General features: G+C 34.5%; 1 pseudogene; it reads left to right on the top strand.

The window, feature by feature from the left end:
- Window positions 1–10,824: 10,824 nt before the first annotated feature.
- On the top strand, window positions 10,825–10,933 carry LOC141492407 (small nucleolar RNA SNORA31; annotated as a pseudogene).
- Window positions 10,934–14,716: the final 3,783 nt, after the last annotated feature.

Below are 14,716 nucleotides of genomic sequence, written 5' to 3'. Positions count from 1 at the left end.
CTAAGCCATTCCCCAATTGAAGGACATTTACTGGATTTCCAATTCTTTGCCACCACAAACAGGGCTGCTATAAATATTTTTGTACAAGTAATGTTTTTACCCTTTTTCATCATCTCTTCAGGGTATAGACCTAGTAGTGGTATTGCTGGGTCAAAGGGTATGCACATTTTTGTTGCCCTTTGGGCATAGTTCCAAATAGCTCTCCAGAAGGGTTGGATGAGTTCACAGCTCCACCAACAGTGTAATAGTGTCCCAGATTTCCCACATCCCTTCCAACAATGATCATTATCCTTCCTAGTCATAATGGCCAATCTGAGAGGTGTGAGGTGGTACCTCAGAAAAGCTTTCATTTGCATTTCTCTAATAATTAATTATTTAGAGCATTTTTTCATATGGCTATAGATTACTTTGATCTCCTCATCTGTAAATTGCCTTTGCATATCCTTTGACCATTTGTCAATTGGGGAATGGCTTTTTGTTTTAAAAATATGACTCAGTTCTCTGTATATTTTAGAAATGAGTCCTTTGTCAGAATCATTAGTTGTAAAGATTGTTTCCCAATTTACTACACTTCTTTTGATCTTGGTTGCATTGGTTTTATCTGTGCAAAAACTTTTTAATTTAATGTAATCGAAATCATCTAATTGGATTTTGGTGATGTTCTCCAACCTTTGATTAGTTTTTTTTTTTTTTTTTGCAAGGGAAATGGGGTTAAGTGGCTTGCCCAAGGCCACACAGCTAGGTAATTATTAAGTGTGTGAGACCGGATTTGAACCCAGGTACTCCTGACTCCAAGGCTGGTGCTTTATCCACTACGCCACCTAGCTGCCCCTGTGATTAGTTTTTAAAGCCTTCAAACCCTTAAAGGGTTTGAAGGCCACTGACACATCTGCTTTCAGACAAGTGATTGATACAATTTACATTGCACCCATTCACTGTCCTGAGTTCCCATACCAATATAATGTAAGGTTTATCATTGGTAGTAAGGCAATCATTTTTCCACCCGGGGAATGGGCATGGGGCCACAGTAACAGTATTTTATGAACCAAAAATTAGGATACCTAGTCAGACAAGTGCTATTCCTTTTTCCAAAACTTCACTGAAAGCACTCTTTATTTCTCTTTTTTTCTTTTCTTCTTTCCTTTCTTCTTTTTTTCCTATTTTTCTCTACTTTCCTTCCTTCCCCCTTTTCTCCCTTTCTCCCTCCCTCCCTCTCTTTCTATTCTTATAATTTTGACCCATTTCCTTTAGAACCTCCCCTAAGCATGATTGGTGTGGGGTCTCCTTTTCTCCTATCCAGGAGAATGCTCTACTAATTTAAGGTTCAATGAATCAGTAATCACAATGAGTGGGCATTTCCCTACACAAACATACCTTCTTATGCTCTGTTCATATATTTCCCTAAATCCTTCATAGAATATTTAGCCAGAATGCTGGGGTCCTCTCTGAGTCTTTTTAAAATTATATTTTTATGAATGTCAGTGTGACAGTCAGGTCATTCATCTGTTGATTCTTGTTTTTGCTGCTGATTTTTCTACCTTGTTTCCTATTATTCTTTCTTTCTTTGCACATCATATTATTCTATTTGTCCTTGATAATGTCTCTTACATTGCTTCTTGCCTTTGAGATATTGTTGATAATACACTGCAGTCTACTTAGAACCATCACTATCTTTTTCTTTGTTTCACTTATAACATTGATTCCTCAGAGATAGTGGTTATTTTTTGATCTACACTCATATGGTCTCATAGAAAAATACAAAGTTTTATTGATTAATCAATCAATTAATCATTTTTTCAATTATATGTAAAGATAGTCTTCAACATTCATTTTTTTAGGTTTTTACTAGGCAATGGGGTTAAGTGGCTTGCCCAAGGCCACACAGCTAGGTAATTACAACATTCATTTTTGAAAAGTTTTTCCCTCCCCACCCTTCTCTCCCCCTGCCCTAAAATAGTTAATCTGATATAGGTTATACTGCACAATCATATTACATATATATCCATATTAGACATTCTGTAAAAGAAGAACCAGAACAAAAGGGAAAAGCTATGAGGAAAAAATGAGAAACAAATTTAAAAAGTGAAAATAATATGCTTTGATCTCTATTCAGAATCTATATTTCTTTTTTTGGATCTGGATGGCATTTTCCTTCACAAGTCTTTTAGAATTGTCTTTGATCACTATCGTGCTGAGAAGAGCTAACTCTATTGTAGTTGATCATTCCACAGTGTTGCTATTAATCTGTACGATGTTCTCCTTGGTTCTGCTTGCTTCATTCAGCATCAGTTCTTTAAGTGTTTCCAGGTTTTTCTGAAAACTTCTTGTTCATGATTTCTTACATAACAATAGTATTCCATTATATACTCATATACCACAACTTGTTCAGCCCTCCCCCAATTGATAGGCATACCCTTAATTTCCAGTTTTTTGCCATCCACAAAAAGAACTGCTATGAATATTTTTATATATGTACATCCCTTTCCCCTTTTTTATGATCTCTTTGGGAGACAGAACAGAACTAGTGTAAAAGCTGGTTAAAAGGATGTGCACAATTTATAACTTTTTGGGCATAATTCCAAATTGCTCTCCAGAATGGTTTACAAATGTTCAACAACTGTTAACAACTCCCCAACAAATGCATTAGTGTCCCAGTTTTCCTACATCTCTTCCAACACTGATCATTTCTCTTTTCTGTCATTTTAGGTAATTTGACAAATGTGAGTTGGTACCTCAGAGCTATTTTAAATTGCATTTCTCTAATTAATAGTGATTGAGATAATTTTTCTCAAATGGCTATAAATATTTTTAATTTCTTCATCTGAAAACTGCCTGTTCATATCTTCTGACCATTTGTCATTTGGGGAATGACTTGTTTTCTTATGAATGTGACTTGGTTCTCTATATAATTTAGAAATGAAGGCTTTATCATAAACCCTGGCTGCAAAAATCATTTCCTAGCTTTCTGCTTTCCTTCTAATCTTGGTTGCTTCAGTTTTGTATATTCAGAACTTTTCAATTTAATTTAATCACAGTTATTCATTTTGCATTTTCTAATGTTATCTACTTTTTTGGTCATAAATTCTTCTCCTCTCGATAAATTTGAGAGGTAAGTGATTCCTTGCTCTTCTAATTAACTTATGGCATCACCTTTTATGTCTAAATCATTTCATTTCAACCTTATCTTGGTATGGGGTTTGAGAAGTTGGTCTCTGCCATTTTATTTTCCAGTTTTCCCAGCAATTTGTTTTAATCAAATAGTGAGTTCTTATCCTAGAAGTTGGAGTCTTTGGACTTATCAAACAGTATTTTGTTATAGTTATTTACTACTATGTCTTATGAACCTAATCTATTCCACTGATCTACCACTCTATTTTTAGTCAGTACCAAATAGCTTTGATAACTACATCTTTATAATATAGTTTTAGATTAGGTATGATCAGGCCATCTTCCTTTGCATTTTTTTCATTAATTTCCTTAATATTCTTGATCTTATGTTCTTTCAGATAAATTATTTTTTCTAGCTCAATAAAATCACTTTTGATAGTTTGGTATGGTACTGAATAAGTAGATTAATTTAGGGGACTTGCTATTTTTATTATATTAGCTCAGCCTACCCATGAGCAATTGATATTTTTCTAGTTGTTTAAATCTGACTTTGCGTGTGGGGCAGCTAGGTGGTGCAGTGGATAGAGCACCAGCCCTGGAGTCAGGAGTACCTGAGTTCAAATCTGGCTTCAGACACTTAATAATTAATTACCTAGCTGTGTGGCCCTGGGCAAGCCACTAAACCCCATTTGCCTTGCAAATACCTTAAAAAAAAGAGATCTGACTTTGTGTGGAAAGTGTTTTGTAATTGTATTCATATAGTTCCTGAATTTGCCTTGGCAGGTAGATTCCTTAACATTTTACATTGACTACAGTTATTTTGAATGCAATTTCTCTTTCTATCTCTTTTGCTGAGCTTTGTTGATAATATATAGAAATGCTGATGATTTATGTGAGCTTATTTTCTATCCTGAAACTTTTATTAAGTTGTTAATTATTTCAAGTAGTTTTTTAAGTCAATTCTCTAAGTATATCATCTGAAAAGAGTAAAAGTTTTGTTTACTTATTGCTTATTCTAATTCCTTTAATTTTTTTTCCTTCTCTTATTTTTTTTCGAGGCAAATGAGGTTAAGTGGCATGCCCAAGACCACACAGCTAGGTAATTATTAAGTGTCTGAGGCAGGATTTGAACTCAGGTACTTTTGACTCCAGGGACTCCACTGTGCCACCTAGCCGCCCCTCTTTCTTCTCTTATTGCTAAAGCTAACATTTCTAGTACAATACTGAATAAAAGGTGATAATGGGCATTCTTATTTTGCCCCAATATTATTGGGAATTCTTCTATTTCATCCCCATTGCATAATATTTGCTGATGGTTTTAGATAGATACTGCTTATTATTTTAAGGAAAAATTCATTTATTCCTATGGGTGCTAAATTTTGTCAAAAGTTTTTTTAGCATCTACTGAAATAATCCTATGATTTCTGTTAGTTTTTATTCTTGATACAGTCAATTATGCTGATTGTTTTCTTAATATTGACCTAGTCCCTTCACTCATGGTATAAATCCCACTTTGTTTAAGTATATTATTCTAGTGATAGATTGCTGTAATCCCTTTGCTAGTATTTTATTTAAAATTTTTGCATCAATATTCATTAGGGAAACTGGTCTATAATTTTCTTTCTCAATTTTGGCTCTTCCTGGTTTAATATCAGCATTATATTTGAATCATAAAAGGAATTCTGGAGGGCTCTTTCTTTGCCTACATTCCCAAATAGTTTATATAGTATTAGAATTAATTTTTCTTTAAATGTTTGATAGAATTTATTTGTGAAACCTTCTGACCCTGGAGATTTTTTCTTAGAGAGTTCATTGAAAGCTTGTTCAGTTTCCTTTTCTGAACCGGGGTTATTTAAGTATTTTATCTCTTCTTAATCTGGGCAATGTCTATTTTTTGTAAATATTCATCTTTTCATTTAGGTTATCAGATTTATTGCTATACAGTTGGACAAAATAGTTCCTAATTATTACTTTAATTTCCTCTTCATTGGTGAATTCAATCTTTTCATTTTTGGCACTGCTAAATCTGGTTTTCCTTTTTTCTTCTTTAATCAAATCAACCAAAATCTTACCAATTTTGTTGGTTTGGAAAATAAGGTATTAAAAAGATGTGATTTGGGGCAGGGAGCAAGTATTTTGGGATTATTGGAAGCTCTGAATAATTTACCGAATGCAAATCAAGACAGTCTAGCTTTCCTATTTAATTCTAGGTCTGGCTCATTTTCCATATATAAAATCCTGGCTTTGTTTTCAGAGGACTAGGCTTCAAATCCTAACCCTCATATTTACCACTTTGCTTCCTTGGGCCTCAGGTTCAATCTCTCTAAAATGAGGGTATTGGATTAGATGGCCTCTGATAATTCTTTCAGTTGTAAAACTTTGGTCTTACTGTCCTGGTTATATTCTGAGGTGAACTAGTCACATTGACAGATCAAAATGCATCTCCATAATCCAGAAAATATGTGTTCTTCATTCACTTGCTTTTTCCTTTGATCACTTGGCTAAGCTCTCTCTCTCTCTCTCTCTCTCTCTCTCTCTCTCTCTCTCTCTCTCTCTCTCTCTCTCTCTCCCATCTTTCCATCTCTCTATCTCTGTCTCTTTTCTTTTCCTCCAGTGGCTGCTTATTCACTAAGGTTCTTTGTTGTTATAAAGTCACCCACACATCTGGTGAACCTCAGTATGCATAGAGAATTCGTCATGAATTTTCGCTCTGTATAAGAATTTTCCATGACATTTAATGTAATTAAATGCAATGATAATAATGAGGAGGAAGAGGAGGATCAATCATTCAGTTGGTTATTAAGAATAGATTATGTCGAGTGCTGGGCATATAAAGGCAAAAACAAAAAAGTTGATGCTTTCAAGGAGTTCAATGCATTGACATTTCTTGACATAAATATTGCAATAAGACATTGCATTTTAATGATATAGGATGAAAGGTCTGAAATCAAGAGCAACTTGAGAAGGGTCCTGGAAACAACTGGTATAAAAATAGGACATGTACTTTGCATGTGGAAATAGGTTTGCTTTATCAGGTGGAAAATTCATCCCTTTTGACTTTTCCTCAGTCACTCTAGCAGGATACTGTCCAAGACACTAGACTTCTGATCTGGGGCACAATCTAGATCAGAGTTTAGGAAGAGAGGCAGTCTAAATCAGCCTAGTCATACTTTGGGGTAGGAAATAGGCACAAAAAGTTAGTTGAGATAAAATAGAGAATAGGGCAGGACAGATGATTAATTTTAAAGGTCAGTCATGATCAGAAAGTTTTTGCATTAGGGAAAAAGATTGGTTTTAAGGATAATCTGTTATGGGAAGAGGGTTAGGTTGCAGGCAAACACTAAAGTCATAATCACACTTTGCTTCACTAGGTCTGAGAAAACTAAGATAAAAGAAATCCAGAACTCTGGATAGCTCCCTGGGAGAATAATGTGACAAAAATCTCAGATTTTATTAAGTTATTTTATCCTCAAAACCCTTGGCCTATATAGTTTGTTATACACCTTTACTGGAAGTATCTGATTTTTAATGGAATCTCACTCAGGCTTAATCACTAGAGACATCAGCCTCCCAAGAAATTCTGGTCTCCAAATTAGATGAGAATTAATATCTGGTCTGTTTAGGGGTTCCACGGCATTCTGGCAATCATATTATAGAAACTTTGTCCACTTTGTCACTGGAAGTTTTCTCTTCCTGCTCTGGGATCAATGACAATTTGATTTAATCACATGTCTAATGTTTGTTTTAGCTTTAAAGATGGACGTTCAAGAAGTCACTATTTGAGGGACATTTTCTTTCCTGTTACTTCCATTTTCAAGCTGATACCTAAATTTTTTTAAGCAGAGGGTCAAAACCTTTGCTCTACAATTAGAGAAAAAGATTTAGTGGATAGTTTTTGGTTGAGATAACATATTTACTAAATCTTGTCCTTACTAAAGTCAAATGAATCGATCAACAAGTGTAAATAATTGATACTAGAACTTTTTCTCTATTGATATGAGACATAGAAGAGATTTGGAAAACAGAAGCACATTTGGGTTTAAAAAGGAGGAGTCACTAGATATAAGGGGAAAATAATAGAAAGGATGTATTGAAGATAAATTTCTAATAATTTTCCTCAAAAACTTTAGTTAGAAATACTGCTGTTGAATTATACAACACATACTAATACAGTTTGTTATGATTTATAAAACTTTTTAGACTTATTTAAACTTGAACAATTTTGTTATAAAGGAGTTTTGTTCCCAGAGGATTTGTTAATTAAGGTCCCTCTGTAATTACATTGAGTCCTAAATGAGTATGGGCCAGTGGGTCTTTTCTTTTCTTTGTATTTTTTTCTTCTCCTAGCAGTAGAAAAATCACCGTTGCACTAGGAGCTCTTAATTCTTTAGAAGATTTTTGTAAATCTTTCTTTCTAAGTCACTTGAGCTTTCTGGGTTTCCGTTTTCTTTTCAGGAAAATTCAGATCTTTTACTACATCTCTATGGACTCCTCTAGCCATATGACTATAAATCTATGTGATATTTATACTTAATATAGTTAAATTATTAATCATTAAATAAAAGCAATAAAATGTTGATATGGGTGAAGAAATGGATACATACTATATCAGATATCTATATCTATATCTATATCTATATCTATATCTATATCGATATCTATATCGATATCTATATCTATATCTATACACACACACATTAAATAATGAGGAATCCAATGGTCTTTTTAAAGTTCTCATTCTTCTTGACCACTTAGCAACTTCTGACCTTGTTGACTATTTTCTCTTCTTGGGCACTCTTATCCTTTGGATTTCATTATGCTACTAAGTTTCAGTTGTGTCAAACTCTTCATGACCCCATTTGGGGTTTTCTTGGCAAAGATACTACAGTGGTTTGCCATTTCCTTCTCCAGCTCATTTTATAGATAAGGAAACTACAGCAAAGAGAATTAAATGACTTTCCCAGGGTCATACAGCTAGTAAGTGTATGAGGCTATAAATAAACTGAAGTCTTCCTGATTACAGATCTGGAGCTCTAATTATGTGGTCACTCTGAAAAAAATACTTTAAGAAATTATGTTATTCTTCCTTATTTATTTCACATTACTCTCTTCCAAGTTTTGACATGGTTGATCACCCCTTCTTCATGATGTTATCTTCCTAATTCATTCATCTTCAGATAGTGATAGGAGAATATAATGTTTTAAATCAGGATGACTTGAGGAGCAATGACCTCAGACAATTAACTGCAGTGTGACCCTGCATAAATCACTTAACTTTTGTCTGTCTCAATTGCAAATGATCATCATAATAGTACCTAACTTTTTCTTTTTGTTTATTTTTTCAACTACATGCAATGGTAATTTTCAATAATCATTTTTTTGCAAGGTTTCGAGTTTTACAGTTTTTTTCCTCCCTCCCTCCCTTCCTTCCCCCAAACAGAAAACAATCTAATATAAAATATACATGTATAACCATGCTAAACATTGATCCATAGTAATCATATTGTGAAAAAAGAAACAAATTCAGAGAAAAAACATTAGAGAGGAAAAAAGACACAATACATGAGATAACTTTTAAAAATTGAAGATAGTAAGCTTTGATCTGCATTTAAAAACCCGCAGTTCCATCTCTGGATATGGATGGCATTTTTCAAGTCTTTTAGAATTGTCTTTGCTTACTGTACTACTGAAATGTATAAGTCCATTATAGTTGCTCATCACCCAATGTTGCTATTAGTATGAATAATGTTCTTCTGGTTCTGCTCACTTCACTCTGCATCAGTTCATACAAGTCTTTCTAGGAACAGCACATATCTTTCAGAGTTATTGGGAGAATCAAATCAAATGATAACTCTATTCTCAGCGTAGGTCCTGGTATATGTTAGGTACTTAATAAATGTTTATTGAATTAAATTTTTTAACTAAATTCATATTGTACCATATGGGAGGAACAGAAAGTAGGCCAATATACTTGGATCACAATGTACAAAGAAGAGAGTAATGTATTTAAGTGGGAGTGTGTAAGCTTAAAATTATTTCATTTCCCAATACATACCCATTCCAGTCTTAACTTCCTTAGCTTGTAATTCGAAATGAACCAAAATTCCCTTTCTCCTGTAGTCTCCAGAATAGGTGGCAGCTGTGTCAAATTGGAGAACAGAGAACAATTTCATTTGCATCTTCATCAGAACACTGATGACATTAGCAGAAAAATGACAGGAGAAGATACCTTTTCTTATTGTTTCTCTTATTGGAATGTGAGTTTTTTGAGGACAGGAGTTATTTCATTATTTTCTTTGTGGAACCAGTCCCTATCATGGTGCTTGGCAGATAATACATATTTACTGCTTGTCCTCCCCTAATAGAATGTTAGCTATTTGAGGGCAGGAGTAACTTCATTTTTGAAATCTCAAAACCTTGAATCTCAAGGACTTAATACAATGCCTTGCATAATAAATTGATAAATAGTTTAAATAAATGGATAGCTGTTGAATTACATTGAATGAGGGAATGAATTAATACATTCATTTTTTTTGGTTGTTAGATTTTTGTGTGTATGTGTGTTTTCATCATCAGATAGGAAAACTCCCTGATATGAAAATTTCTTAGACAGATTAAGGTCACAACTACTCTGTGATTTATAGTCTTAGTGAGTTCCCTGAGGACATTAAGAGTTATGAAATTTGCTTATGGTCACACAACTATTATTTCAATCTAGGGCTTGGATTCAGAACTTTCTTAACTTTGAGGCTAACCTTGTTTGTTTTATTTTATTTTTTATTTTATTTTTTTTAGGTTTTTACAAGACAAATGGGGTTAAGTGGCTTGCCCAAGGCCACACAGCTAGGTAATTATTAAGTGTCTGAGACCAGATTTGAACCCAAGTACTCCTGACTCCAAGGCTGGTGCTTTATCCACTATGCCACCTAGCCGCCCCAAGGCTAACCTTGTTTAAACAGCATCATGCAACATTTCAACATATATTATAGATAAATATCATCAATGGAAGAAGAGAATTCAGCTTAGTCACTGATATTCTTTAGTAAATATCCATTCAAATAGCTAGATGAACAAACAAAAAGCTATATTGAAGTTTTAAGGTTTTGCTGTAACTGCAGTATTTTTTTATTATCTGTAATAAACTAAGTCATAATATATTAATACATCTGTAATGGACAATAATTGGGGCAGCTAGGTGGCTCAGTAGATAGAGTGCCAGGTCTGAAGTAAGGAAGATTCTCTTCCTGAGTTCAAATATGACCCCAGATATTTACTAACTGCATGACCTTGGACAAGTCACATAACCCTGTTTGCCTCAGTTACGTATCTGTAAAATGAGCTGGAGAAGGAAATGGCAAACCACTCTAGTATTTCTACTGAGAAAACCCCAAATGGGGTCATAAAGAGTTAAAACACAATTGAAAAAACTAAATAACAATGAACAACAGTACAAATGCACATCAATATTCACCAACATTATGATGACAAGCTCTGATACATTTGTAATGAGGGTCCTGCATGGAAAATCAACAAAGTAACCTTTCCTTCTTCTGACCAGTCACATGTGGGTCATCATTTGGGCCTCTTGGAGGTAACAGACACTCTGGTTGCTTCTGACCATATGGTGACTTAGTGCTGAAAGATCTTGGTGTTTTTGTATGCCAGAGCAAATCTTGAATAGTCTCTTGTTTCCTCCCCTTGCCCCTTGACAGTGCTATGTTAATGAAAATGAAAAGACAACTTTCACTAAAATGCAAGAAAAATTATCCTCACGCTTTCTTTCTGCCTGACTGTGGTGGTCTAGATTGAATAGGGGAATACAAGAGGTGACTGAACAAGCCATCACCTCACCTGTATGTGTGAACGTTTGAATCTTTTTTTCTAATTTTTATTTTTGGTAGGGATTTTGGAATTGAAATAGGACAAAAAGTATACCCCAGTCTTGCCAATTTGCTAAATCTTTTGATTTGAGCAAGCTCTTTAAAATTAGTTTGGAATAGATTTGGAACTTTGAATATATATAGGTCAGATTCTGAAGCAGGAATTGTAGGATGAGACCATTTTGAAGAAGATTAAGGGCAGAAGTATGACAGGTCTGAATTGATTTTAAAGCCTAGCATTCCTAGCTTTCAGTTACAAGTCTCCTACTTTAATACTAGTTTTGTGGTACCTGGAATTCCCAGGCTGATTTTTTTTTAAAAGAAGTTCGGGTATTGAATCCTCTAAATAAAACTGAGTTTTATGTCTGAAAAAAGTGAAAAGATAACTTCCAGCTTTCCATCTTCCTTCAACACCACTGTATGGCAAACAGTGCCATCCACCCTTGACTATGACAGAGGGGTCGAAAACTGGGCAATGTTCATTTCTCCCAATCCAGTACCTATCCCCATAAGCATAGACTTAACTAGGCAAGCTGACACCAGGGACCTTTGTATTTTTTTTCTGAGCAGGTGATTGAGTATTGTAGAAATGCCAGGTTTGAAGGCAACATTATGAGATGATGTCTAAAGACTCTGAGCTTATTGAATAGAGCTGATTTTCATTAAGGAGGGCTTACTGCATCAGAGATGATAAGAAATGGAGCCTAAACCTCTGGTCTGATTTAGCAGAAGAGATTGACTTTGGGGGAGATTGTCCAAAGACAGGGTGAAATGTAAAATGAGTATCAGTCTCCTCAAAGATTATGAGTGCTTATAAATTATTACTTAATCCTGTTTTTTAATGCATACTGTGATTTTTATGTCTTTTAGAATTTCTTTTGTATATAGAAAGTAAATCTTGTCCCATACATGACCTAGACTATGCAATGAGTACCTTTCTATACCCTTCTTTTTGGGGAGACCACAGATGTGAATCTTCTAAGCAGTTAGTAAATCATCTCTAGGGCTGTTAGGTGGAGGCTTAAGGAACCAAGTATATAATAAAAGGGGTACCTATCCCTTATTATTAGTGGTCAGGTTCCCCAGGACTGTAGCTAAGTTCAGAATTGAAGAATTCTTTATTAGGGAAAGGAGTGGGTACAGATCTCTATACTCTTAGGCTGAATAGTTGTTCTTTATGAGTCATTTAAAATATGAGAGCTGCTGAATGGAAGTAATGACAATCCAAGATCAATACTCATTCAGAAAACTTACTGGGAATAGTGTAATGAATTTAGAAGTTGAGTAGTTTTTTGTTTGTTTGCTCTATGATGACTCAGGACTTTTTTCCCCACTTAGCTTAACAATAAACACATGCAGTGCATGTAGGGGCTAGTCTGCAGGAATTGCTCATTATTTAGAATTACTTATAGGGTGGAAGATACAGTTATATAAAATGTCCAATGACTTTTTCAGTTTTACAAATTGGCTACATTTTCCAAATGGAATAAAATAAAACAAAAATAAAAACCTACCTTATGTTCCCTGGGTTAAATAATTGATTTTCTAGTTCCAATACATTCCATTCTTTCAGCATTCCAGGCCCAGGGTCCTCACTCCTACTGTACTCCTACTTGCCCTAATAAAATAAAAAGTTGATTTTGTTTTCCTTTCCACCTGCTATCTGAACTTTGTACAGGTTCCTTCCAAGGCCACTCCCTTACTCTCCTGAACCTTCAGTCACTTTTAGAGGTTCTGCATCTTGACTCTAGTTTGAGAATAACCATTTCTCTATTGTTCATTGCTTTCTTTGTTATTGTTTGCTTATGATTGAGTTATGTTAATAAAATAATAGGTGGTACTACTTAGAAAGGTATCATCTAAAGTAATTTATAGTTTTAGTAAATATCAAGCTAAAATAGTAAAAAGAAATTCATATGAGAGGAAAAAATCAGAAAATCCAAAGGAAAATAAGAAAAAAGTAAGATTGAAAGGATCCTAGCAGTCCTAGAGCACAAACTATTCTATAAAGCAGGAATCATCAAAATAATTTGGTACCAGATTAGAAAATTGAAAAGTTGATCAGTGGAACATATTATGTAAACAAGATCCAGAAGCTATCAAATATGCTGATTGATAAAAAGGTGGGGCAATGCATAGAGTGCCATGCCTAAAGTCAGGAAATCATTTTCTAAAATGAGTTGGAGAAGGAAATAGCAAGTCAATATAGTATCTTTGCCAGTAAAACCCCAGATGGAGTCGAAGAATTAAACAAGCCTGAAACAACTGAACAACAACAGCAAAAATTGCTAAGAAAAATTGAGAGCAATCTAGTAGAATTTTTTTAGATCAGTGCCCTATACCATATGCCACAAGAAATTAAAAAAAACCACATGCCTAATTAGAAAAAGTAATCACATAAAAAAATCAAAGATAAAAGGAGATAGCTGCTAATTAAGGGATAGAGACAATCTTAAAAGATATAATGTTTACTTTCTATTGCATAACATTGGAAATTTTCACAAACAAATGCAATTCAAATCAGAAGTGAAAGTTTTGATTAGGGAAAAAATTATCATAGCAATTTTTTTTTCCAATTGTTTATTTAAAATTTTTTTTTGGAATTTTACAATTTCCCCCCAATCTCGCTATCCCCTTCTCCCCCCCAAAAGAAGACAATCTGATAGTCTTTACATTGTTTCCATGCTATGCACTGATCAAAATTGAATGTTTTGGGAGAGAAATCATATCCTTAAGGAAAAAATAAAATATAAGAGATAGAAAAATTACACAATAAGATAACTTTTTAAAAAAATTAAAGGTAATAGTCTGTTTAAGACTGTATCCCTTCTTGGGATACAGATAGTATTGTCTATCGCAGATACCCTAAAATTGTCCCTGATTGTCCTTGATGAAATGAGCAAGTCCATTAAGGTTGATCATCACCCCCCCCATGTTGTTATTAGGGAGTACAATGTTCTTCTGATTTTAGTCATCTCACGCAGCATCAGTTCATGCAAATCTTTCCAGGCTTCTCTGAATTCCCATCCCTCCTGATTTCTAAAAGAACAATAGTGTTCTATAATATACATATACTACAATTTGTTCAGCCATTCCCCAGTTGATGGACATTCTCTCAATTTCCAATTCTTTGCCACCACAAACAGGGCTACTATGAATATTTTTGTGCAAGTGATGTTTTTACCCTTTTTCATGATCTCTTCAGGGTATAGATGCAGTAGTGGTATTGCTGGATCAAAGGGTATGCACATTTATATGCCCTTTGGGCATAATTCCAAATTGCTCTCCAGAAAGGTTGAATGAGTTCACAGCTCCACCAACAATGTATTAGTGTCCCAGATTTCCTACATTCCTTTCAATATTGATCATTGTCCTTTCTGGTCCTATTGGCCAGTCTGAGAGGTGTGAGGTGGTACCTCAGAGATGCTTTAATTTGCATTTCTCTAATCAGTAAAGATTTAGAGCAATATTTCATATGACTATGGATCACTTTGATTTCCTCATCTGTAAATTCCCTCTTCATATCCTTTGACCATTTGTCAATTGGGAAATGGCTTTTTATTTGGAAGTTTTTTCCCCCAAGGCAATGGGGTTAAGTGGCTTGCCCAAGGCCACACAGCTAGGTAATTATTAGGTGTCTGAGGTCGAATTTGAACCCAGGTTCTCCTGACTCCAGGGCTGGTGCTCTATCCACTGCGCTACCTAGCAGCCCAGACTTTTTTATGTAA

Source organism: Macrotis lagotis, chromosome 6 (genome assembly GCF_037893015.1).
Source record: "Macrotis lagotis isolate mMagLag1 chromosome 6, bilby.v1.9.chrom.fasta, whole genome shotgun sequence".
Lineage (NCBI taxonomy): Eukaryota > Metazoa > Chordata > Mammalia > Peramelemorphia > Peramelidae > Macrotis > Macrotis lagotis.
The sequence above is the reverse complement of the archived record's forward strand: the minus strand, read 5'-3'. Positions and strand labels throughout refer to the sequence as shown.